The sequence below is a fragment of the Eleutherodactylus coqui genome, unplaced genomic scaffold (genome assembly GCF_035609145.1).
Source record: "Eleutherodactylus coqui strain aEleCoq1 unplaced genomic scaffold, aEleCoq1.hap1 HAP1_SCAFFOLD_117, whole genome shotgun sequence".
Taxonomy (NCBI): domain Eukaryota; kingdom Metazoa; phylum Chordata; class Amphibia; order Anura; family Eleutherodactylidae; genus Eleutherodactylus; species Eleutherodactylus coqui.
Genome location: NW_027102100.1, coordinates 123,151 through 140,252, shown reverse-complemented (window position 1 = coordinate 140,252; position 17,102 = coordinate 123,151). Strand labels below are relative to the sequence as shown.

At 56.7% G+C, this 17,102-nt stretch overlaps 83 pseudogenes; all 83 read left to right on the top strand.

Annotated features, from left to right (window-relative positions):
* The first annotated feature begins 44 nt into the window (after positions 1 to 44).
* Positions 45 to 163, top strand: LOC136596637 (5S ribosomal RNA; annotated as a pseudogene).
* Positions 164 to 243: 80 nt separating this feature from the next.
* On the top strand, positions 244 to 362 carry LOC136597447 (5S ribosomal RNA; annotated as a pseudogene).
* Positions 363 to 442: 80 nt separating this feature from the next.
* Positions 443 to 561, top strand: LOC136595645 (5S ribosomal RNA; annotated as a pseudogene).
* Positions 562 to 641: 80 nt separating this feature from the next.
* On the top strand, positions 642 to 760 carry LOC136595643 (5S ribosomal RNA; annotated as a pseudogene).
* Positions 761 to 840: 80 nt separating this feature from the next.
* On the top strand, positions 841 to 959 carry LOC136597488 (5S ribosomal RNA; annotated as a pseudogene).
* Positions 960 to 1,039: 80 nt separating this feature from the next.
* LOC136595642 (5S ribosomal RNA) lies at positions 1,040 to 1,158 on the top strand (annotated as a pseudogene).
* An 80-nt stretch (positions 1,159 to 1,238) lies between these two features.
* Positions 1,239 to 1,357, top strand: LOC136595641 (5S ribosomal RNA; annotated as a pseudogene).
* Positions 1,358 to 1,437: 80 nt separating this feature from the next.
* On the top strand, positions 1,438 to 1,556 carry LOC136596564 (5S ribosomal RNA; annotated as a pseudogene).
* Positions 1,557 to 1,636: 80 nt separating this feature from the next.
* On the top strand, positions 1,637 to 1,755 carry LOC136595640 (5S ribosomal RNA; annotated as a pseudogene).
* An 80-nt stretch (positions 1,756 to 1,835) lies between these two features.
* LOC136596529 (5S ribosomal RNA) lies at positions 1,836 to 1,954 on the top strand (annotated as a pseudogene).
* Positions 1,955 to 2,034: 80 nt separating this feature from the next.
* On the top strand, positions 2,035 to 2,153 carry LOC136597494 (5S ribosomal RNA; annotated as a pseudogene).
* An 80-nt stretch (positions 2,154 to 2,233) lies between these two features.
* On the top strand, positions 2,234 to 2,352 carry LOC136595589 (5S ribosomal RNA; annotated as a pseudogene).
* An 80-nt stretch (positions 2,353 to 2,432) lies between these two features.
* LOC136595638 (5S ribosomal RNA) lies at positions 2,433 to 2,551 on the top strand (annotated as a pseudogene).
* Positions 2,552 to 2,631: 80 nt separating this feature from the next.
* Positions 2,632 to 2,750, top strand: LOC136596961 (5S ribosomal RNA; annotated as a pseudogene).
* Positions 2,751 to 2,830: 80 nt separating this feature from the next.
* LOC136595636 (5S ribosomal RNA) lies at positions 2,831 to 2,949 on the top strand (annotated as a pseudogene).
* Positions 2,950 to 3,029: 80 nt separating this feature from the next.
* LOC136596747 (5S ribosomal RNA) lies at positions 3,030 to 3,148 on the top strand (annotated as a pseudogene).
* An 80-nt stretch (positions 3,149 to 3,228) lies between these two features.
* Positions 3,229 to 3,347, top strand: LOC136596625 (5S ribosomal RNA; annotated as a pseudogene).
* An 80-nt stretch (positions 3,348 to 3,427) lies between these two features.
* On the top strand, positions 3,428 to 3,546 carry LOC136597715 (5S ribosomal RNA; annotated as a pseudogene).
* An 80-nt stretch (positions 3,547 to 3,626) lies between these two features.
* On the top strand, positions 3,627 to 3,745 carry LOC136595635 (5S ribosomal RNA; annotated as a pseudogene).
* Positions 3,746 to 3,825: 80 nt separating this feature from the next.
* Positions 3,826 to 3,944, top strand: LOC136595634 (5S ribosomal RNA; annotated as a pseudogene).
* Positions 3,945 to 4,024: 80 nt separating this feature from the next.
* LOC136597058 (5S ribosomal RNA) lies at positions 4,025 to 4,143 on the top strand (annotated as a pseudogene).
* Positions 4,144 to 4,223: 80 nt separating this feature from the next.
* LOC136597263 (5S ribosomal RNA) lies at positions 4,224 to 4,342 on the top strand (annotated as a pseudogene).
* An 80-nt stretch (positions 4,343 to 4,422) lies between these two features.
* On the top strand, positions 4,423 to 4,541 carry LOC136597428 (5S ribosomal RNA; annotated as a pseudogene).
* Positions 4,542 to 4,621: 80 nt separating this feature from the next.
* LOC136595633 (5S ribosomal RNA) lies at positions 4,622 to 4,740 on the top strand (annotated as a pseudogene).
* Positions 4,741 to 4,820: 80 nt separating this feature from the next.
* Positions 4,821 to 4,939, top strand: LOC136595632 (5S ribosomal RNA; annotated as a pseudogene).
* An 80-nt stretch (positions 4,940 to 5,019) lies between these two features.
* On the top strand, positions 5,020 to 5,138 carry LOC136597886 (5S ribosomal RNA; annotated as a pseudogene).
* Positions 5,139 to 5,218: 80 nt separating this feature from the next.
* On the top strand, positions 5,219 to 5,337 carry LOC136596636 (5S ribosomal RNA; annotated as a pseudogene).
* Positions 5,338 to 5,417: 80 nt separating this feature from the next.
* Positions 5,418 to 5,536, top strand: LOC136596660 (5S ribosomal RNA; annotated as a pseudogene).
* Positions 5,537 to 5,616: 80 nt separating this feature from the next.
* Positions 5,617 to 5,735, top strand: LOC136595631 (5S ribosomal RNA; annotated as a pseudogene).
* Positions 5,736 to 6,014: 279 nt separating this feature from the next.
* Positions 6,015 to 6,133, top strand: LOC136597038 (5S ribosomal RNA; annotated as a pseudogene).
* Positions 6,134 to 6,213: 80 nt separating this feature from the next.
* Positions 6,214 to 6,332, top strand: LOC136595630 (5S ribosomal RNA; annotated as a pseudogene).
* Positions 6,333 to 6,412: 80 nt separating this feature from the next.
* On the top strand, positions 6,413 to 6,531 carry LOC136596563 (5S ribosomal RNA; annotated as a pseudogene).
* Positions 6,532 to 6,611: 80 nt separating this feature from the next.
* Positions 6,612 to 6,730, top strand: LOC136596496 (5S ribosomal RNA; annotated as a pseudogene).
* An 80-nt stretch (positions 6,731 to 6,810) lies between these two features.
* On the top strand, positions 6,811 to 6,929 carry LOC136597380 (5S ribosomal RNA; annotated as a pseudogene).
* An 80-nt stretch (positions 6,930 to 7,009) lies between these two features.
* LOC136597297 (5S ribosomal RNA) lies at positions 7,010 to 7,128 on the top strand (annotated as a pseudogene).
* Positions 7,129 to 7,208: 80 nt separating this feature from the next.
* LOC136595629 (5S ribosomal RNA) lies at positions 7,209 to 7,327 on the top strand (annotated as a pseudogene).
* A 279-nt stretch (positions 7,328 to 7,606) lies between these two features.
* Positions 7,607 to 7,725, top strand: LOC136597037 (5S ribosomal RNA; annotated as a pseudogene).
* Positions 7,726 to 7,805: 80 nt separating this feature from the next.
* Positions 7,806 to 7,924, top strand: LOC136595627 (5S ribosomal RNA; annotated as a pseudogene).
* Positions 7,925 to 8,004: 80 nt separating this feature from the next.
* On the top strand, positions 8,005 to 8,123 carry LOC136596562 (5S ribosomal RNA; annotated as a pseudogene).
* Positions 8,124 to 8,203: 80 nt separating this feature from the next.
* Positions 8,204 to 8,322, top strand: LOC136596494 (5S ribosomal RNA; annotated as a pseudogene).
* Positions 8,323 to 8,402: 80 nt separating this feature from the next.
* Positions 8,403 to 8,521, top strand: LOC136597379 (5S ribosomal RNA; annotated as a pseudogene).
* Positions 8,522 to 8,601: 80 nt separating this feature from the next.
* Positions 8,602 to 8,720, top strand: LOC136597377 (5S ribosomal RNA; annotated as a pseudogene).
* An 80-nt stretch (positions 8,721 to 8,800) lies between these two features.
* On the top strand, positions 8,801 to 8,919 carry LOC136595626 (5S ribosomal RNA; annotated as a pseudogene).
* Positions 8,920 to 8,999: 80 nt separating this feature from the next.
* LOC136596838 (5S ribosomal RNA) lies at positions 9,000 to 9,118 on the top strand (annotated as a pseudogene).
* Positions 9,119 to 9,198: 80 nt separating this feature from the next.
* On the top strand, positions 9,199 to 9,317 carry LOC136597152 (5S ribosomal RNA; annotated as a pseudogene).
* An 80-nt stretch (positions 9,318 to 9,397) lies between these two features.
* Positions 9,398 to 9,516, top strand: LOC136597701 (5S ribosomal RNA; annotated as a pseudogene).
* Positions 9,517 to 9,596: 80 nt separating this feature from the next.
* LOC136595624 (5S ribosomal RNA) lies at positions 9,597 to 9,715 on the top strand (annotated as a pseudogene).
* Positions 9,716 to 9,795: 80 nt separating this feature from the next.
* Positions 9,796 to 9,914, top strand: LOC136595623 (5S ribosomal RNA; annotated as a pseudogene).
* Positions 9,915 to 9,994: 80 nt separating this feature from the next.
* LOC136597522 (5S ribosomal RNA) lies at positions 9,995 to 10,113 on the top strand (annotated as a pseudogene).
* An 80-nt stretch (positions 10,114 to 10,193) lies between these two features.
* LOC136596920 (5S ribosomal RNA) lies at positions 10,194 to 10,312 on the top strand (annotated as a pseudogene).
* Positions 10,313 to 10,392: 80 nt separating this feature from the next.
* On the top strand, positions 10,393 to 10,511 carry LOC136596903 (5S ribosomal RNA; annotated as a pseudogene).
* Positions 10,512 to 10,591: 80 nt separating this feature from the next.
* LOC136597392 (5S ribosomal RNA) lies at positions 10,592 to 10,710 on the top strand (annotated as a pseudogene).
* Positions 10,711 to 10,790: 80 nt separating this feature from the next.
* Positions 10,791 to 10,909, top strand: LOC136595622 (5S ribosomal RNA; annotated as a pseudogene).
* Positions 10,910 to 10,989: 80 nt separating this feature from the next.
* Positions 10,990 to 11,108, top strand: LOC136595621 (5S ribosomal RNA; annotated as a pseudogene).
* An 80-nt stretch (positions 11,109 to 11,188) lies between these two features.
* LOC136595620 (5S ribosomal RNA) lies at positions 11,189 to 11,307 on the top strand (annotated as a pseudogene).
* Positions 11,308 to 11,586: 279 nt separating this feature from the next.
* LOC136597036 (5S ribosomal RNA) lies at positions 11,587 to 11,705 on the top strand (annotated as a pseudogene).
* Positions 11,706 to 11,785: 80 nt separating this feature from the next.
* On the top strand, positions 11,786 to 11,904 carry LOC136596493 (5S ribosomal RNA; annotated as a pseudogene).
* Positions 11,905 to 11,984: 80 nt separating this feature from the next.
* Positions 11,985 to 12,103, top strand: LOC136596560 (5S ribosomal RNA; annotated as a pseudogene).
* An 80-nt stretch (positions 12,104 to 12,183) lies between these two features.
* LOC136595619 (5S ribosomal RNA) lies at positions 12,184 to 12,302 on the top strand (annotated as a pseudogene).
* An 80-nt stretch (positions 12,303 to 12,382) lies between these two features.
* On the top strand, positions 12,383 to 12,501 carry LOC136597376 (5S ribosomal RNA; annotated as a pseudogene).
* Positions 12,502 to 12,581: 80 nt separating this feature from the next.
* Positions 12,582 to 12,700, top strand: LOC136597375 (5S ribosomal RNA; annotated as a pseudogene).
* An 80-nt stretch (positions 12,701 to 12,780) lies between these two features.
* Positions 12,781 to 12,899, top strand: LOC136595618 (5S ribosomal RNA; annotated as a pseudogene).
* Positions 12,900 to 12,979: 80 nt separating this feature from the next.
* Positions 12,980 to 13,098, top strand: LOC136596949 (5S ribosomal RNA; annotated as a pseudogene).
* An 80-nt stretch (positions 13,099 to 13,178) lies between these two features.
* LOC136597225 (5S ribosomal RNA) lies at positions 13,179 to 13,297 on the top strand (annotated as a pseudogene).
* Positions 13,298 to 13,377: 80 nt separating this feature from the next.
* Positions 13,378 to 13,496, top strand: LOC136595616 (5S ribosomal RNA; annotated as a pseudogene).
* Positions 13,497 to 13,576: 80 nt separating this feature from the next.
* On the top strand, positions 13,577 to 13,695 carry LOC136596474 (5S ribosomal RNA; annotated as a pseudogene).
* An 80-nt stretch (positions 13,696 to 13,775) lies between these two features.
* LOC136597689 (5S ribosomal RNA) lies at positions 13,776 to 13,894 on the top strand (annotated as a pseudogene).
* An 80-nt stretch (positions 13,895 to 13,974) lies between these two features.
* Positions 13,975 to 14,093, top strand: LOC136595615 (5S ribosomal RNA; annotated as a pseudogene).
* Positions 14,094 to 14,173: 80 nt separating this feature from the next.
* Positions 14,174 to 14,292, top strand: LOC136595614 (5S ribosomal RNA; annotated as a pseudogene).
* Positions 14,293 to 14,372: 80 nt separating this feature from the next.
* LOC136597262 (5S ribosomal RNA) lies at positions 14,373 to 14,491 on the top strand (annotated as a pseudogene).
* Positions 14,492 to 14,571: 80 nt separating this feature from the next.
* Positions 14,572 to 14,690, top strand: LOC136597510 (5S ribosomal RNA; annotated as a pseudogene).
* An 80-nt stretch (positions 14,691 to 14,770) lies between these two features.
* On the top strand, positions 14,771 to 14,889 carry LOC136595612 (5S ribosomal RNA; annotated as a pseudogene).
* Positions 14,890 to 14,969: 80 nt separating this feature from the next.
* On the top strand, positions 14,970 to 15,088 carry LOC136595611 (5S ribosomal RNA; annotated as a pseudogene).
* Positions 15,089 to 15,168: 80 nt separating this feature from the next.
* LOC136595610 (5S ribosomal RNA) lies at positions 15,169 to 15,287 on the top strand (annotated as a pseudogene).
* Positions 15,288 to 15,367: 80 nt separating this feature from the next.
* Positions 15,368 to 15,486, top strand: LOC136595609 (5S ribosomal RNA; annotated as a pseudogene).
* Positions 15,487 to 15,566: 80 nt separating this feature from the next.
* LOC136597146 (5S ribosomal RNA) lies at positions 15,567 to 15,685 on the top strand (annotated as a pseudogene).
* Positions 15,686 to 15,765: 80 nt separating this feature from the next.
* On the top strand, positions 15,766 to 15,884 carry LOC136596656 (5S ribosomal RNA; annotated as a pseudogene).
* An 80-nt stretch (positions 15,885 to 15,964) lies between these two features.
* On the top strand, positions 15,965 to 16,083 carry LOC136595608 (5S ribosomal RNA; annotated as a pseudogene).
* A 79-nt stretch (positions 16,084 to 16,162) lies between these two features.
* On the top strand, positions 16,163 to 16,281 carry LOC136596675 (5S ribosomal RNA; annotated as a pseudogene).
* Positions 16,282 to 16,361: 80 nt separating this feature from the next.
* Positions 16,362 to 16,480, top strand: LOC136597109 (5S ribosomal RNA; annotated as a pseudogene).
* An 80-nt stretch (positions 16,481 to 16,560) lies between these two features.
* Positions 16,561 to 16,679, top strand: LOC136596519 (5S ribosomal RNA; annotated as a pseudogene).
* Positions 16,680 to 16,759: 80 nt separating this feature from the next.
* LOC136596780 (5S ribosomal RNA) lies at positions 16,760 to 16,878 on the top strand (annotated as a pseudogene).
* Positions 16,879 to 16,958: 80 nt separating this feature from the next.
* On the top strand, positions 16,959 to 17,077 carry LOC136595607 (5S ribosomal RNA; annotated as a pseudogene).
* Positions 17,078 to 17,102: the final 25 nt, after the last annotated feature.

Below are 17,102 nucleotides of genomic sequence, written 5' to 3'. Positions count from 1 at the left end.
GTGCGTTCGCACTGCAGAAAGCCCATAGGAAAGGAGGAGGAGCTGTCAACGGGCATTCTAAGCTGATTGTGCCTGCTCTCGTCAGATCGCGGCCGCCAGCCAGCTTGAGGCCTGGCAAGTACCAGTATGGGTGACCGGCTGGGAATCCCAGGTCCCGTTGACTTTTAAGGCCGTGAGTAGGTTTCTTTCCTTTTCGGAGGTGCGTTCGCACTGCAGAAAGCCCATAGGAAAGGAGGAGGAGCTGTCAACGGGCATTCTAGGCTGAATGTGCCTGCTCTCGTCAGATCGCGGCCGCCAGCCAGCTTGAGGCCTGGCAAGTACCAGTATGGGTGACCGGCTGGGAATCCCAAGTCCCGTTGACTTTTAAGGCCGTGAGTAGGTTGCTTTCCTTTTCGGAGGTGCATTCGCACTGCAGAAAGCCCATAGGAAAGGAGGAGGAGCTGTCAACGGGCATTCTAAGCTGAATGTGCCTGCTCTCGTCAGATCGCGGCCGCCAGCCAGCTTGAGGCCTGGCAAGTACCAGTATGGGTGACCGGCTGGGAATCCCAGGTCCCGTTGACTTTTAAGGCCGTGAGTAGGTTTCTTTCCGTTTCGGAGGTGCGTTCGCACTGCAGAAAGCCCATAGGAAAGGAGGAGGAGCTGTCAACGGGCATTCTAAGCTGAATGTGCCTGCTCTCGTCAGATCGCGGCCGCCAGCCAGCTTGAGGCCTGGCAAGTACCAGTATGGGTGACCGGCTGGGAATCCCAGGTCCCGTTGACTTTTAAGGCCGTGAGTAGGTTGCTTTCCTTTTCGGAGGTGCGTTCGCACTGCAGAAAGCCCATAGGAAAGGAGGAGGAGCTGTCAACGGGCATTCTAAGCTGAATGTGCCTGCGCTCGTCAGATCGCGGCCGCCAGCCAGCTTGAGGCCTGGCAAGTACCAGTATGGGTGACCGGCTGGGAATCCCAGGTCCCGTTGATTTTTAAGGCCGTGAGTAGGTTTCTTTCCTTTTCGGAGGTGCGTTCGCACTGCAGAAAGCCCATAGGAAAGGAGGAGGAGCTGTCAACGGGCATTCTAAGCTGAATGTGCCTGCTCTCGTCAGATCGCGGCCGCCAGCCAGCTTGAGGCCTGGCAAGTACCAGTATGGGTGACCGGCTGGGAATCCCAGGTCCCGTTGACTTTTAAGGCCGTGAGTAGGTTTCTTTCCTTTTCGGAGGTGCGTTCGCACTGCAGAAAGCCCATAGGAAAGGAGGAGGAGCTGTCAACGGGCATTCTAAGCTGAATGTGCCTGCTCTCGTCAGATCGCGGCCGCCAGCCAGCTTGAGGCCTGGCAAGTACCAGTATGGGTGACCGGCTGGGAATCCCAGGTCCCGTTGACTTTTAAGGCCGTGAGTAGGTTCCTTTCCTTTTCGGAGGTGCGTTCGCACTGCAGAAAGCCCATAGGAAAGGAGGCGGAGCTGTCAACGGGCATTCTAAGCTGAATGTGCCTGCTCTCGTCAGATCGCGGCCGCCAGCCAGCTTGAGGCCTGGCAAGTACCAGTATGGGTGACCGGCTGGGAATCCCAGGTCCTGTTGACTTTTAAGGCCGTGAGTAGGTTTCTTTCCTTTTCGAGGGTGCGTTCGCACTGCAGAAAGCCCATAGGAAAGGAGGAGGCACTGTCAACGGGCATTCTAAGCTGAATGTGCCTGCTCTCGTCAGATCGCGGCCGCCAGCCAGCTTGAGGCCTGGCAAGTACCAGTATGGGTGACCGGCTGGGAATCCCAGGTCCCGTTGACTTTTAAGGCCGTGAGTAGGTTGCTTTCCTTTTCGGAGGTGCGTTCGCACTGCAGAAAGCCCATAGGAAAGGAGGAGGAGCTGTCAACGGGCATTCTAAGCTGAATGTGCCTGCTCTCGTCAGATCGCGGCCGCCAGCCAGCTTGAGGCCTGGCAAGTACCAGTGTGGGTGACCGGCTGGGAATCCCAGGTCCCGTTGACTTTTAAGGCCGTGAGTAGGTTTCTTTCCTTTTCGGAGGTGCGTTCGCACTGCAGAAAGCCCATAGGAAAGGAGGAGGAGCTGTCAACGAGCATTCTAAGCTGAATGTGCCTGCTCTCGTCAGATCGCGGCCGCCAGCCTGCTTGAGGCCTGGCAAGTACCAGTATGGGTGACCGGCTGGGAATCCCAGGTCCCGTTGACTTTTAAGGCCGTGAGTAGGTTGCTTTCCTTTTCGGAGGTGCGTTCGCACTGCAGAAAGCCCATAGGAAAGGAGGAGGAGCTGTCAACGGGCATTCTAAGCTGAATGTACCTGCTCTCGTCAGATCGCGGCCGCCAGCCAGCTTGAGGCCTGGCAAGTACCAGTATGGGTGACCGGCTGGGAATCCCAGGTCCCGTTGACTTTTAAGGCCGTGAGTAGGTTTCTTTCCTTTTCGGAGGTGCGTTCGCACTGCAGAAAGCCCATAGGAAAGGAGGAGGAGCTGTCAACGGGCATTCTAAGCTGAATGTGCCTGCTCTCGTCAGATCGCGGCCGCCAGCCAGCTTGAGGCCTGGCAAGTACCAGTATGGGTGACCGGCTGGGAATCCCAGGTCCCGTTGACTTTTAAGGCCGTGAGTAGGTTTCTTTCCTTTTCGGAGGTGCGTTCGCACTGCAGAAAGCCCATAGGAAAGGAGGAGGAGCTGTCAACGGGCATTCTAAGCTGAATGTGCCTGCTCTCGTCAGATCGCGGCCGCCAGCCAGCTTGAGGCCTGGCAAGTACCAGTATGGGTGACCGTCTGGGAATCCCAGGTCCTGTTGACTTTTAAGGCCGTGAGTAGGTTTCTTTCCTTTTCGGAGGTGCGTTCGCACTGCAGAAAGCCCATAGGAAAGGAGGAGGAGCTGTCAACGGGCATTCTAAGCTGAATGTGCCTGCTCTCGTCAGATCGCGGCCGCCAGCCAGCTTGAGGCCTGGCAAGTACCAGTATGGGTGACCGGCTGGGAATCCCAGGTCCCGTTGACTTTTAAGGCCGTGAGTAGGTTGCTTTCCTTTTCGGAGGTGCGTTCTCACTGCAGAAAGCCCATAGGAAAGGAGGAGGAGCTGTCAACGGGCATTCTAAGCTGAATGTGCCTGCTCTCGTCAGATCGCGGCCGCCAGGCAGCTTGAGGCCTGGCAAGTACCAGTATGGGTGACCGGCTGGGAATCCCAGGTCCCGTTGACTTTTAAGGCCGTGAGTAGGTTTCTTTCCTTTTCGGAGGTGCGGTCGCACTGCAGAAAGCCCATAGGAAAGGAGGAGGAGCTGTCAACGGGCATTCTAAGCTGAATGTGCCTGCTCTCGTCAGATCGCGGCCGCCAGGCAGCTTGAGGCCTGGCAAGTACCAGTATGGGTGACCGGCTGGGAATCCCAGGTCCCGTTGACTTTTAAGGCCGTGAGTAGGTTCCTTTCCGTTTCGGAGGTGCGTTCGCACTGCAGAAAGCCCATAGCAAAGGAGGAGGAGCTGTCAACGGGCATTCTAAGCTGAATGTGCCTGCTCTCGTCAGATCGCAGCCGCCAGCCAGCTTGAGGCCTGGCAAGTACCAGTATGGGTGACCGGCTGGGAATCCCAGGTCCCGTTGACTTTTAAGGCCGTGAGTAGGTTGCTTTCCTTTTCGGAGGTGCGTTCGCACTGCAGAAAGCCCATAGGAAAGGAGGAGGAGCTGTCAACGGGCATTCTAAGCTGAATGTGCCTGCTCTCGTCAGATCGCGGCCGCCAGCCAGCTTGAGGCCTGGCAAGTACCAGTATGGGTGACCGGCTGGGAATCCCAGGTCCCGTTGACTTTTAAGGCCGTGAGTAGGTTTCTTTCCTTTTCGGAGGTGCGTTCGCACTGCAGAAAGCCCATAGGAAAGGAGGAGGAGCTGTCAACGGGCATTCTAAGCTGAATGTGCCTGCTCTCGTCAGATCGCGGCCGCCAGCCAGCTTGAGGCCTGGCAAGTACCAGTATGGGTGACCGGCTGGGAATCCCAGGTCCCGTTGACTTTTAAGGCCGTGAGTAGGTTTCTTTCCTTTTCGGAGGTGCGTTCGCACTGCAGAAAGCCCATAGGAAAGGAGGCGGAGCTGTCAACGGCCATTCTAAGCTGAATGTGCCTGCTCTCGTCAGATCGCGGCCGCCAGCCAGCTTGAGGCCTGGCAAGTACCAGTATGGGTGACCGGCTGGGAATCCCAGGTCCCGTTGACTTTTAAGGCCGTGAGTAGGTTGCTTTCCTTTTCGGAGGTGCGTTCGCACTGCAGAAAGCCCATAGGAAAGGAGGAGGAGCTGTCAACGGGCATTCTAAGCTGAATGTGCCTGCTCTCGTCAGATCGCGGCCGCCAGCCAGCTTGAGGCCTGGCAAGTACCAGTATGGGTGACCGGCTGGGCATCCCAGGTCCCGTTGACTTTTAAGGCCGTGAGTAGGTGTCTTTCCTTTTCGGAGGTGCGTTCGCACTGCAGAAAGCCCATAGGAAAGGAGGAGGAGCTGTCAACGGGCATTCTAAGCTGAATGTGCCTGCTCTCGTCAGATCGCGGCCACCAGCCAGCTTGAGGCCTGGCAAGTACCAGTATGGGTGACCGGCTGGGAATCCCAGGTCCCGTTGACTTTTAAGGCCGTGAGTAGGTTTCTTTCCTTTTCGGAAGTGCGTTCGCACTGCAGAAAGCCCATAGGAAAGGAGGAGGAGCTGTCAACGGGCATTCTAAGCTGAATGTGCCTGCTCTCGTCAGATCGCGGCCGCCAGCCAGCTTGAGGCCTGGCAAGTACCAGTATGGGTGACCGGCTGGGAATCCCAGGTCCCGTTGACTTTTAAGGCCGTGAGTAGGTTTCTTTCCTTTTCGGAGGTGCGTTCGCACTGCAGAAAGCCCATAGGAAAGGAGGAGGAGCTGTCAACGGGCATTCTAAGCTGAATGTGCCTGCTCTCGTCAGATCGCGGCCGCCAGCCAGCTTGAGGCCTGGCAAGTACCAGTATGGGTGACCGGCTGGGAATCCCAGGTCCCGTTGACTTTTAAGGCCGTGAGTAGGTTTCTTTCCGTTTCGGAGGTGCGTTCGCACTGCAGAAAGCCCATAGGAAAGGAGGAGGAGCTGTCAACGGGCATTCTAAGCTGAATGTACCTGCTCTCGTCAGATCGCGGCCGCCAGCCAGCTTGAGGCCTGGCAAGTACCAGTATGGGTGACCGGCTGGGAATCCCAGGTCCCGTTGACTTTTAAGGCCGTGAGTAGGTTTCTTTCCGTTTCGGAGGTGCGTTCGCACTGCAGAAAGCCCATAGGAAAGGAGGAGGAGCTGTCAACGGGCATTCTAAGCTGATTGTGCCTGCTCTCGTCAGATCGCGGCCGCCAGCCAGCTTGAGGCCTGGCAAGTACCAGTATGGGTGACCGGCTGGGAATCCCAGGTCCCGTTGACTTTTAAGGCCGTGAGTAGGTTTCTTTCCTTTTCGGAGGTGCGTTCGCACTGCAGAAAGCCCATAGGAAAGGAGGAGGAGCTGTCAACGGGCATTCTAGGCTGAATGTGCCTGCTCTCGTCAGATCGCGGCCGCCAGCCAGCTTGAGGCCTGGCAAGTACCAGTATGGGTGACCGGCTGGGAATCCCAGGTCCCGTTGACTTTTAAGGCCGTGAGTAGGTTGCTTTCCTTTTCAGAGGTGCGTTCGCACTGCAGAAAGCCCATAGGAAAGGAGGAGGAGCTGTCAACGGGCATTCTAAGCTGAATGTGCCTGCTCTCGTCAGATCGCGGCCGCCAGCCAGCTTGAGGCCTGGCAAGTACCAGTATGGGTGACCGGCTGGGAATCCCAGGTCCCGTTGACTTTTAAGGCCGTGAGTAGGTTTCTTTCCGTTTCGGAGGTGCGTTCGCACTGCAGAAAGCCCATAGGAAAGGAGGAGGAGCTGTCAACGGGCATTCTAAGCTGAATGTGCCTGCTCTCGTCAGATCGCGGCCGCCAGCCAGCTTGAGGCCTGGCAAGTACCAGTATGGGTGACCGGCTGGGAATCCCAGGTCCCATTGACTTTTAAGGCCGTGAGTAGGTTTCTTTCCTTTTCGGAGGTGCGTTCGCACTGCAGAAAGCCCATAGGAAAGGAGGAGGAGCTGTCAACGGGCATTCTAAGCTGAATGTGCCTGCTCTCGTCAGATTGCGGCCGCCAGCCAGCTTGAGGCCTGGCAAGTACCAGTATGGGTGACCGGCTGGGAATCCCAGGTCCCGTTGACTTTTAAGGCCGTGAGTAGGTTTCTTTCCTTTTCGGAGGTGCGTTCGCACTGCAGAAAGCCCATAGGAAAGGAGGAGGAGCTGTCAACGGGCATTCTAAGCTGAATGTGCCTGCTCTCGTCAGATCGCGGCCGCCAGCCAGCTTGAGGCCTGGCAAGTACCAGTATGGGTGACCGGCTGGGAATCCCAGGTCCCGTTGACTTTTAAGGCCGTGAGTAGGTTCCTTTCCTTTTCGGAGGTGCGTTCGCACTGCAGAAAGCCCATAGGAAAGGAGGCGGAACTGTCAACGGGCATTCTAAGCTGAATGTGCCTGCTCTCGTCAGATCGCGGCCGCCAGCCAGCTTGAGGCCTGGCAAGTACCAGTATGGGTGACCGGCTGGGAATCCCAGGTCCTGTTGACTTTTAAGGCCGTGAGTAGGTTTCTTTCCTTTTCGAGGATGTGTTCGCACTGCAGAAAGCCCATAGGAAAGGAGGAGGCGCTGTCAACGGGCATTCTAAGCTGAACGTGCCTGCTCTCGTCAGATCGCGGCCGCCAGCCAGCTTGAGGCCTGGCAAGTACCAGTATGGGTGACCGGCTGGGAATCCCAGGTCCCGTTGACTTTTAAGGCCGTGAGTAGGTTTCTTTCCTTTTCGGAGGTGCGTTCGCACTGCAGAAAGCCCATAGGAAAGGAGGAGGAGCTGTCAACGGGCATTCTAAGCTGAATGTGCCTGCTCTCGTCAAATCGCGGCCGCCAGCCAGCTTGAGGCCTGGCAAGTACCAGTATGGGTGACCGGCTGGGAATCCCAGGTCCCGTTGACTTTTAAGGCCGTGAGTAGGTTTCTTTCCTTTTCGGAGGTGCGTTCGCACTGCAGAAAGCCCATAGGAAAGGAGGAGGAGCTGTCAACGGGCATTCTAGGCTGAATGTGCCTGCTCTCGTCAGATCGCGGCCGCCAGCCAGCTTGAGGCCTGGCAAGTACCAGTATGGATGACCGGCTGGGAATCCCAGGTCCCGTTGACTTTTAAGGCCGTGAGTAGGTTGCTTTCCTTTTCAGAGGTGCGTTCGCACTGCAGAAAGCCCATAGGAAAGGAGGAGGAGCTGTCAACGGGCATTCTAAGCTGAATGTGCCTGCTCTCGTCAGATCGCGGCCGCCAGCCAGCTTGAGGCCTGGCAAGTACCAGTATGGGTGACCGGCTGGGAATCCCAGGTCCCGTTGACTTTTAAGGCCGTGAGTAGGTTTCTTTCCGTTTCGGAGGTGCGTTCGCACTGCAGAAAGCCCATAGGAAAGGAGGAGGAGCTGTCAACGGGCATTCTAAGCTGAATGTGCCTGCTCTCGTCAGATCGCGGCCGCCAGCCAGCTTGAGGCCTGGCAAGTACCAGTATGGGTGACCGGCTGGGAATCCCAGGTCCCATTGACTTTTAAGGCCGTGAGTAGGTTTCTTTCCTTTTCGGAGGTGCGTTCGCACTGCAGAAAGCCCATAGGAAAGGAGGAGGAGCTGTCAACGGGCATTCTAAGCTGAATGTGCCTGCTCTCGTCAGATTGCGGCCGCCAGCCAGCTTGAGGCCTGGCAAGTACCAGTATGGGTGACCGGCTGGGAATCCCAGGTCCCGTTGACTTTTAAGGCCGTGAGTAGGTTTCTTTCCTTTTCGGAGGTGCGTTCGCACTGCAGAAAGCCCATAGGAAAGGAGGAGGAGCTGTCAACGGGCATTCTAAGCTGAATGTGCCTGCTCTCGTCAGATCGCGGCCGCCAGCCAGCTTGAGGCCTGGCAAGTACCAGTATGGGTGACCGGCTGGGAATCCCAGGTCCCGTTGACTTTTAAGGCCGTGAGTAGGTTCCTTTCCTTTTCGGAGGTGCGTTCGCACTGCAGAAAGCCCATAGGAAAGGAGGTGGAACTGTCAACGGGCATTCTAAGCTGAATGTGCCTGCTCTCGTCAGATCGCGGCCGCCAGCCAGCTTGAGGCCTGGCAAGTACCAGTATGGGTGACCGGCTGGGAATCCCAGGTCCTGTTGACTTTTAAGGCCGTGAGTAGGTTTCTTTCCTTTTCGAGGATGTGTTCGCACTGCAGAAAGCCCATAGGAAAGGAGGAGGCGCTGTCAACGGGCATTCTAAGCTGAACGTGCCTGCTCTCGTCAGATCGCGGCCGCCAGCCAGCTTGAGGCCTGGCAAGTACCAGTATGGGTGACCGGCTGGGAATCCCAGGTCCCGTTGACTTTTAAGGCCGTGAGTAGGTTTCTTTCCTTTTCGGAGGTGCGTTCGCACTGCAGAAAGCCCATAGGAAAGGAGGAGGAGCTGTCAACGGGCATTCTAAGCTGAATGTGCCTGCTCTCGTCAAATCGCGGCCGCCAGCCAGCTTGAGGCCTGGCAAGTACCAGTATGGGTGACCGGCTGGGAATCCCAGGTCCCGTTGACTTTTAAGGCCGTGAGTAGGTTTCTTTCCTTTTCGGAGGTGCGTTCGCACTGCAGAAAGCCCATAGGAAAGGAGGAGGAGCTGTCAACGGGCATTCTAAGCTGAATGTGCCTGCTCTCGTCAAATCGCGGCCGCCAGCCAGCTTGAGGCCTGGCAAGTACCAGTATGGGTGACCGGCTGGGAATCCCAGGTCCCGTTGACTTTTAAGGCCGTGAGTAGGTTTCTTTCCTTTTCGGAGGTGCGTTCGCACTGCAGAAAGCCCATAGGAAAGGAGGAGGAGCTGTCAACGGGCATTCTAAGCTGAATGTGCCTGCTCTCGTCAGATCGCGGCCGCCAGCCAGCTTGAGGCCTGGCAAGTACCAGTATGGGTGACCGGCTGGGAATCCCAGGTCCCGTTGACTTTTAAGGCCGTGAGTAGGTTTCTTTCCTTTTCGGAGGTGCGTTCGCACTGCAGAAAGCCCATAGGAAAGGAGGAGAAGCTGTCAACGGGCATTCTAAGCTGAATGTGCCTGCTTTCGTCAGATCGCGGCCGCCAGCCAGCTTGAGGCCTGGCAAGTACCAGTATGGGTGACCGGCTGGGAATCCCAGGTCCCGTTGACTTTTAAGGCCGTGAGTAGGTTTCTTTCCTTTTCGGAGGTGCGTTCGCACTGCAGAAAGCCCATAGGAAAGGAGGAGGAGCTGTCAACGGGCATTCTAAGCTGAATGTGCCTGATCTCGCCAGATCGCGGCCGCCAGGCAGCTTGAGGCCTGGCAAGTACCAGTATGGGTGACCGGCTGGGAATCCCAGGTCCCGTTGACTTTTAAGGCCGTGAGTAGGTTCCTTTCCGTTTCGGAGGTGCGTTCGCACTGCAGAAAGCCCATAGCAAAGGAGGAGGAGCTGTCAACGGGCATTCTAAGCTGAATGTGCCTGCTCTCGTCAGATCGCAGCCGCCAGCCAGCTTGAGGCCTGGCAAGTACCAGTATGGGTGACCGGCTGGGAATCCCAGGTCCCGTTGACTTTTAAGGCCGTGAGTAGGTTGCTTTCCTTTTCGGAGGTGCGTTCGCACTGCAGAAAGCCCATAGGAAAGGAGGAGGAGCTGTCAACGGGCATTCTAAGCTGAATGTGCCTGCTCTCGTCAGATCGCGGCCGCCAGCCAGCTTGAGGCCTGGCAAGTACCAGTATGGGTGACCGGCTGGGAATCCCAGGTCCCGTTGACTTTTAAGGCCGTGAGTAGGTTTCTTTCCTTTTCTGAGGTGCGTTCGCACTGCAGAAAGCCCATAGGAAAGGAGGAGGAGCTGTCAACGGGCATTCTAAGCTGAATGTGCCTGCTCTCGTCAGATCGCGGCCGCCAGCCAGCTTGAGGCCTGGCAAGTACCAGTATGGGTGACCGGCTGGGAATCCCAGGTCCCGTTGACTTTTAAGGCCGTGAGTAGGTTGCTTTCCTTTTCGGAGGTGCGTTCGCACTGCAGAAAGCCCATAGGAAAGGAGGAGGAGCTCTCAACGGGCATTCTAAGCTGAATGTGCCTGCTCTCGTCAGATCGCGGCCGCCAGCCAGCTTGAGGCCTGGCAAGTACCAGTAAGGGTGACCGGCTGGGAATCCCAGGTCCCGTTGACTTTTAAGGCCGTGAGTAGGTTTCTTTCCTTTTCGGAGGTGCGTTCGCACTGCAGAAAGCCCATAGGAAAGGAGGAGGAGCTGTCAACGGGCATTCTAAGCTGAATGTGCCTGCTCTCGTCAGATCGTGGCCACAAGCCAGCTTGAGGCCTGGCAAGTACCAGTATGGGTGACCGGCTGGGAATCCCAGGTCCCGTTGACTTTTAAGGCCGTGAGTAGGTTTCTTTCCGTTTCGGAGGTGCGTTCGCACTGCAGAAAGCCCATAGGAAAGGAGGAGGAGCTGTCAACGGGCATTCTAAGCTGAATGTGCCTGCTCTCGTCAGAAAGCGGCCGCCAGCCAGCTTGAGGCCTGGCAAGTACCAGTATGGGTGACCGGCTGGGAATCCCAGGTCCCGTTGACTTTTAAGGCCGTGAGTAGGTTTCTTTCCTTTTCGGAGGTGCGTTCGCACTGCAGAAAGCCCATAGGAAAGGAGGAGGAGCTGTCAACGGGCATTTTAAGCTGAGTGTGCCTGCTCTCGTCAGATCGCGGCCGCCAGCCAGCTTGAGGCCTGGCAAGTACCAGTATGGGTGACCGGCTGGGAATCCCAGGTCCCGTTGACTTTTAAGGCCGTGAGTAGGTTGCTTTCCTTTTCGGAGGTGCGTTCGCACTGCAGAAAGCCCATAGGAAAGGAGGAGGAGCTGTCAACGGGCATTCTAAGCTGAATGTGCCTGCTCTCGTCAGATCGCGGCCGCCAGCCAGCTTGAGGCCTGGCAAGTACCAGTATGGGTGACCGGCTGGGAATCCCAGGTCCCGTTGACTTTTAAGGCCGTGAGTAGGTTTCTTTCCGTTTCGGAGGTGCGTTCGCACTGCAGAAAGCCCATAGGAAAGGAGGAGGAGCTGTCAACGGGCATTCTAAGCTGAATGTGCCTGCTCTCGTCAGATCGCGGCCGCCAGCCAGCTTGAGGCCTGGCAAGTACCAGTATGGGTGACCGGCTGGGAATCCCAGGTCCCGTTGACTTTTAAGGCCGTGAGTAGGTTTCTTTCCTTTTCGGAGGTGCGTTCGCACTGCAGAAAGCCCATAGGAAAGGAGGAGGAGCTGTCAACGGGCATTCTAAGCTGAATGTGCCTGCTCTCGTCAGATCGCGGCCGCCAGCCAGCTTGAGGCCTGGCAAGTACCAGTATGGGTGACCGGCTGGGAATCCCAGGTCCCGTTGACTTTTAAGGCCGTGAGTAGGTTTCTTTCCTTTTCGGAGGTGCGTTCGCACTGCAGAAAGCCCATAGGAAAGGAGGAGGAGCTGTCAACGGGCATTCTAAGCTGAATGTGCCTGCTCTCGTCAGATCGCGGCCGCCAGCCAGCTTGAGGCCTGGCAAGTACCAGTATGGGTGACCGGCTGGGAATCCCAGGTCCCATTGACTTTTAAGGCCGTGAGTAGGTTTCTTTCCTTTTCGGAGGTGCGTTCGCACTGCAGAAAGCCCATAGGAAAGGAGGAGGAGCTGTCAACGGGCATTCTAAGCTGAATGTGCCTGCTCTCGTCAGATTGCGGCCGCCAGCCAGCTTGAGGCCTGGCAAGTACCAGTATGGGTGACCGGCTGGGAATCCCAGGTCCCGTTGACTTTTAAGGCCGTGAGTAGGTTTCTTTCCTTTTCGGAGGTGCGTTCGCACTGCAGAAAGCCCATAGGAAAGGAGGAGGAGCTGTCAACGGGCATTCTAAGCTGAACGTGCCTGCTCTCGTCAGATCGCGGCCGCCAGCCAGCTTGAGGCCTGGCAAGTACCAGTATGGGTGACCGGCTGGGAATCCCAGGTCCCGTTGACTTTTAAGGCCGTGAGTAGGTTCCTTTCCTTTTCGGAGGTGCGTTCGCACTGCAGAAAGCCCATAGGAAAGGAGGCGGAACTGTCAACGGGCATTCTAAGCTGAATGTGCCTGCTCTCGTCAGATCGCGGCCGCCAGCCAGCTTGAGGCCTGGCAAGTACCAGTATGGGTGACCGGCTGGGAATCCCAGGTCCTGTTGACTTTTAAGGCCGTGAGTAGGTTTCTTTCCTTTTCGAGGATGTGTTCGCACTGCAGAAAGCCCATAGGAAAGGAGGAGGCGCTGTCAACGGGCATTCTAAGCTGAATGTGCCTGCTCTCGTCAGATCGCGGCCGCCAGCCAGCTTGAGGCCTGGCAAGTACCAGTATGGGTGACCGGCTGGGAATCCCAGGTCCCGTTGACTTTTAAGGCCGTGAGTAGGTTTCTTTCCTTTTCGGAGGTGCGTTCGCACTGCAGAAAGCCCATAGGAAAGGAGGAGGAGCTGTCAACGGGCATTCTAAGCTGAATGTGCCTGCTCTCGTCAAATCGCGGCCGCCAGCCAGCTTGAGGCCTGGCAAGTACCAGTATGGGTGACCGGCTGGGAATCCCAGGTCCCGTTGACTTTTAAGGCCGTGAGTAGGTTTCTTTCCTTTTCGGAGGTGCGTTCGCACTGCAGAAAGCCCATAGGAAAGGAGGAGGAGCTGTCAACGGGCATTCTAAGCTGAATGTGCCTGCTCTCGTCAAATCGCGGCCGCCAGCCAGCTTGAGGCCTGGCAAGTACCAGTATGGGTGACCGGCTGGGAATCCCAGGTCCCGTTGACTTTTAAGGCCGTGAGTAGGTTTCTTTCCTTTTCGGAGGTGCGTTCGCACTGCAGAAAGCCCATAGGAAAGGAGGAGGAGCTGTCAACGGGCATTCTAAGCTGAATGTGCCTGCTCTCGTCAGATCGCGGCCGCCAGCCAGCTTGAGGCCTGGCAAGTACCAGTATGGGTGACCGGCTGGGAATCCCAGGTCCCGTTGACTTTTAAGGCCGTGAGTAGGTTTCTTTCCTTTTCTGAGGTGCGTTCGCACTGCAGAAAGCCCATAGGAAAGGAGGAGGAGCTGTCAACGGGCATTCTAAGCTGAATGTGCCTGCTCTCGTCAGATCGCGGCCGCCAGCCAGCTTGAGGCCTGGCAAGTACCAGTATGGGTGACCGTCTGGGAATCCCAGGTCCTGTTGACTTTTAAGGCCGTAAGTAGGTTTCTTTCCTTTTCGGAGGTGCGTTCGCACTGCAGAAAGCCCATAGGAAAGGAGGAGGAGCTGTCAACAGGCATTCTAAGCTGAATGTGCCTGCTCTCGTCAGATCGCGGCCGCCAGCCAGCTTGAGGCCTGGCAAGTACCAGTATGGGTGACCGGCTGGGAATCCCAGGTCCCGTTGACTTTTAAGGCCGTGAGTAGGTTTCTTTCCTTTTCGGAGGTGCGTTCGCACTGCAGAAAGCCCATAGGAAAGGAGGAGAAGCTGTCAACGGGCATTCTAAGCTGAATGTGCCTGCTCTCGTCAGATCGCGGCCGCCAGCCAGCTTGAGGCCTGGCAAGTACCAGTATGGGTGACCGGCTGGGAATCCCAGGTCCCGTTGACTTTTAAGGCCGTGAGTAGGTTTCTTTCCTTTTCGGAGGTGCGTTCGCACTGCAGAAAGCCCATAGGAAAGGAGGAGGAGCTGTCAACGGGCATTCTAAGCTGAATGTGCCTGATCTCGTCAGATCGCGGCCGCCAGGCAGCTTGAGGCCTGGCAAGTACCAGTATGGGTGACCGGCTGGGAATCCCAGGTCCCGTTGACTTTTAAGGCCGTGAGTAGGTTCCTTTCCGTTTCGGAGGTGCGTTCGCACTGCAGAAAGCCCATAGCAAAGGAGGAGGAGCTGTCAACGGGCATTCTAAGCTGAATGTGCCTGCTCTCGTCAGATCGCAGCCGCCAGCCAGCTTGAGGCCTGGCAAGTACCAGTATGGGTGACCGGCTGGGAATCCCAGGTCCCGTTGACTTTTAAGGCCGTGAGTAGGTTGCTTTCCTTTTCGGAGGTGCGTTCGCACTGCAGAAAGCCCATAGGAAAGGAGGAGGAGCTGTCAACGGGCATTCTAAGCTGAATGTGCCTGCTCTCGTCAGATCGCGGCCGCCAGCCAGCTTGAGGCCTGGCAAGTACCAGTATGGGTGACCGGCTGGGAATCCCAGGTCCCGTTGACTTTTAAGGCCGTGAGTAGGTTTCTTTCCTTTTCTGAGGTGCGTTCGCACTGCAGAAAGCCCATAGGAAAGGAGGAGGAGCTGTCAACGGGCATTCTAAGCTGAATGTGCCTGCTCTCGTCAGATCGCGGCCGCCAGCCAGCTTGAGGCCTGGCAAGTACCAGTATGGGTGACCGGCTGGGAATCCCAGGTCCCGTTGACTTTTAAGGCCGTGAGTAGGTTTCTTTCCTTTTCGGAGGTGCGTTCGCACTGCAGAAAGCCCATAGGAAAGGAGGCGGAGCTGTCAACGGGCATTCTAAGCTGAATGTGCCTGCTCTCGTCAGATCGCGGCCGCCAGCCAGCTTGAGGCCTGGCAAGTACCAGTATGGGTGACCGGCTGGGCATCCCAGGTCCCGTTGACTTTTAAGGCCGTGAGTAGGTGTCTTTCCTTTTCGGAGGTGCGTTCACACTGCAGAAAGCCCATAGGAAAGGAGGAGGAGCTGTCAACGGGCATTCTAAGCTGAATGTGCCTGCTCTCGTCAGATTGCGGCCGCCAGCCTGCTTGAGGCCTGGCAAGTACCAGTATGGGTGACCGGCTGGGAATCCCAGGTCCCGTTGACTTTTAAGGCCGTGAGTAGGTTTCTTTCCTTTTCGGAAGTGCGTTCGCACTGCAGAAAGCCCATAGGAAAGGAGGAGGAGCTGTCAACGGGCATTCTAAGCTGAATGTGCCTGCTCTCGTCAGATCGCGGCCGCCAGCCAGCTTGAGGCCTGGCAAGTACCAGTATGGGTGACCGGCTGGGAATCCCAGGTCCCGTTGACTTTTAAGGCCGTGAGTAGGTTTCTTTCCTTTTCGGAGGTGCGTTCGCACTGCAGAAAGCCCATAGGAAAGGAGGAGGAGCTGTCAACGGGCATTCTAAGCTGAATGTGCCTGCTCTCGTCAGATCGCGGCCGCCAGCCAGCTTGAGGCCTGGCAAGTACCAGTATGGGTGACCGGCTGGGAATCCCAGGTCCCGTTGACTTTTAAGGCCGTGAGTAGGTTTCTTTCCGTTTCGGAGGTGCGTTCGCACTGCAGAAAGCCCATAGGAAAGGAGGAGGAGCTGTCAACGGGCATTCTAAGCTGAATGTGCCTGCTCTCGTCAGATCGCGGCCGCCAGCCAGCTTGAGGCCTGGCAAGTACCAGTATGGGTGACCGGCTGGGAATCCCAGGTCCCGTTGACTTTTAAGGCCGTGAGTAGGTTGCTTTCCTTTTCGGAGGTGCGTTCGCACTGCAGAAAGCCCATAGGAAAGGAGGAGGAGCTGTCAACGGGCATTCTAAGCTGAATGTGCCTGCTCTCGTCAGATCGCGGCCGCCAGCCAGCTTGAGGCCTGGCAAGTACCAGTATGGGTGACCGGCTGGGAATCCCAGGTCCCGTTGACTTTTAAGGCCGTGAGTAGGTTTCTTTCCTTTTCGGAGGTGCGTTCGCACTGCAGAAAGCCCATAGGAAAGGAGGAGGAGCTGTCAACGGGCATTCTAAGCTGAATGTGCCTGCTCTCGTCAGATCGCGGCCGCCAGCCAGCTTGAGGCCTGGCAAGTACCAGTATGGGTGACCGGCTGGGAATCCCAGGTCCCGTTGACCTTTAGGGCCGTGAGTAGGTTGCTTTCCTTTTCAGAGGTGCGTTCGCACTGCAGAAAGCCCATAGGAAAGGAGGAGGAGCTGTCAACGGGCATTCTAAGCTGAATGTACCTGCTCTCGTCAGATCGCGGCCGCCAGCCAGCTTGAGGCCTGGCAAGTACCAGTATGGGTGACCGGCTGGGAATCCCAGGTCCTGTTGACTTTTAAGGCCGTGAGTAGGTTTCTTTCCGTTTCGGAGGTGCGTTCGCACTGCAGAAAGCCCATAGGAAAGGAGGAGGAGCTGTCAACGGGCATTCTAAGCTGAATGTGCCTGCTCTCGTCAGATCGCGGCCGCCAGCCAGCTTGAGGCCTGGCAAGTACCAGTATGGGTGACCGGCTGGGAATCCCAGGTCCCGTTGACTTTTAAGGCCGTGAGTAGGTTTTTTCCTTTTCGGAGGTGCGTTCGCACTGCAGAAAGCCCATAGGAAAGGAGGAGGAGCTGTTAACGGGCATTCTAAGCTGAATGTGCCTGCTCTCGTCAGATCGCGGCCGCCAGCCAGCTTGAGGCCTGGCAAGTACCAGTATGGGTGACCGGCTGGGAATCCCAGGTCCCGTTGACTTTTAAGGCCGTGAGTAGGTTGCTTTCCTTTTCGGAGGTGCGTTCGCACTGCAGAAAGCCCATAGGAAAGGAGGAGGAGCTGTCAACGGGCATTCTAAGCTGAATGTGCCTGCTCTCGTCAGATCGCGGCCGCCAGCCAGCTTGAGGCCTGGCAAGTACCAGTATGGGTGACCTGCTGGGAATCCCAGGTCCCGTTGACTTTTAAGGCCGTGAGTAGGTTTCTTTCCTTTTCGGAGGTGCGTTCGCACTGCAGAAAGCCCATAGGAAAGGAGGAGGAGCTGTCAACGGGCATTCTAAGCTGAATGTGCCTGCTCTCGTCAGATCGCGGCTGCCAGCCAGCTTGAGGCCTGGCAAGTACCAGTATGGGTGACCGGCTGGGAATCCCAGGTCCCGTTGACTTTTAAGGCCGTGAGTAGGTTTCTTTCCTTTTCGGAGGTGCGTTCGCACTGCAGAAAGCCCATAGGAAAGGAGGAGGAGCTGTCAACGGGAATTCTAAGCTGAATGTGCCTGCTCTCGTCAGATCGCGGCCGCCAGCCAGCTTGAGGCCTGGCAAGTACCAGTATGGGTGACCGGCTGGGAATCCCAGGTCCCGTTGACTTTTAAGGCCGTGAGTAGGTTTCTTTCCTTTTCGGAGGTGCGTTCGCACTGCAGAAAGCCCATAGGAAAGGAGGAGGAGCTGTCAACGGGCATTCTAAGCTGAATGTGCCTGCTCTCGTCAGATCGCGGCCGCCAGCCAGCTTGAGGCCTGGCAAGTACCAGTATGGGTGACCGGCTGGGAATCCCAGGTCCCGTTGACTTTTAAGGCCGTGAGTAGGTTTCTTT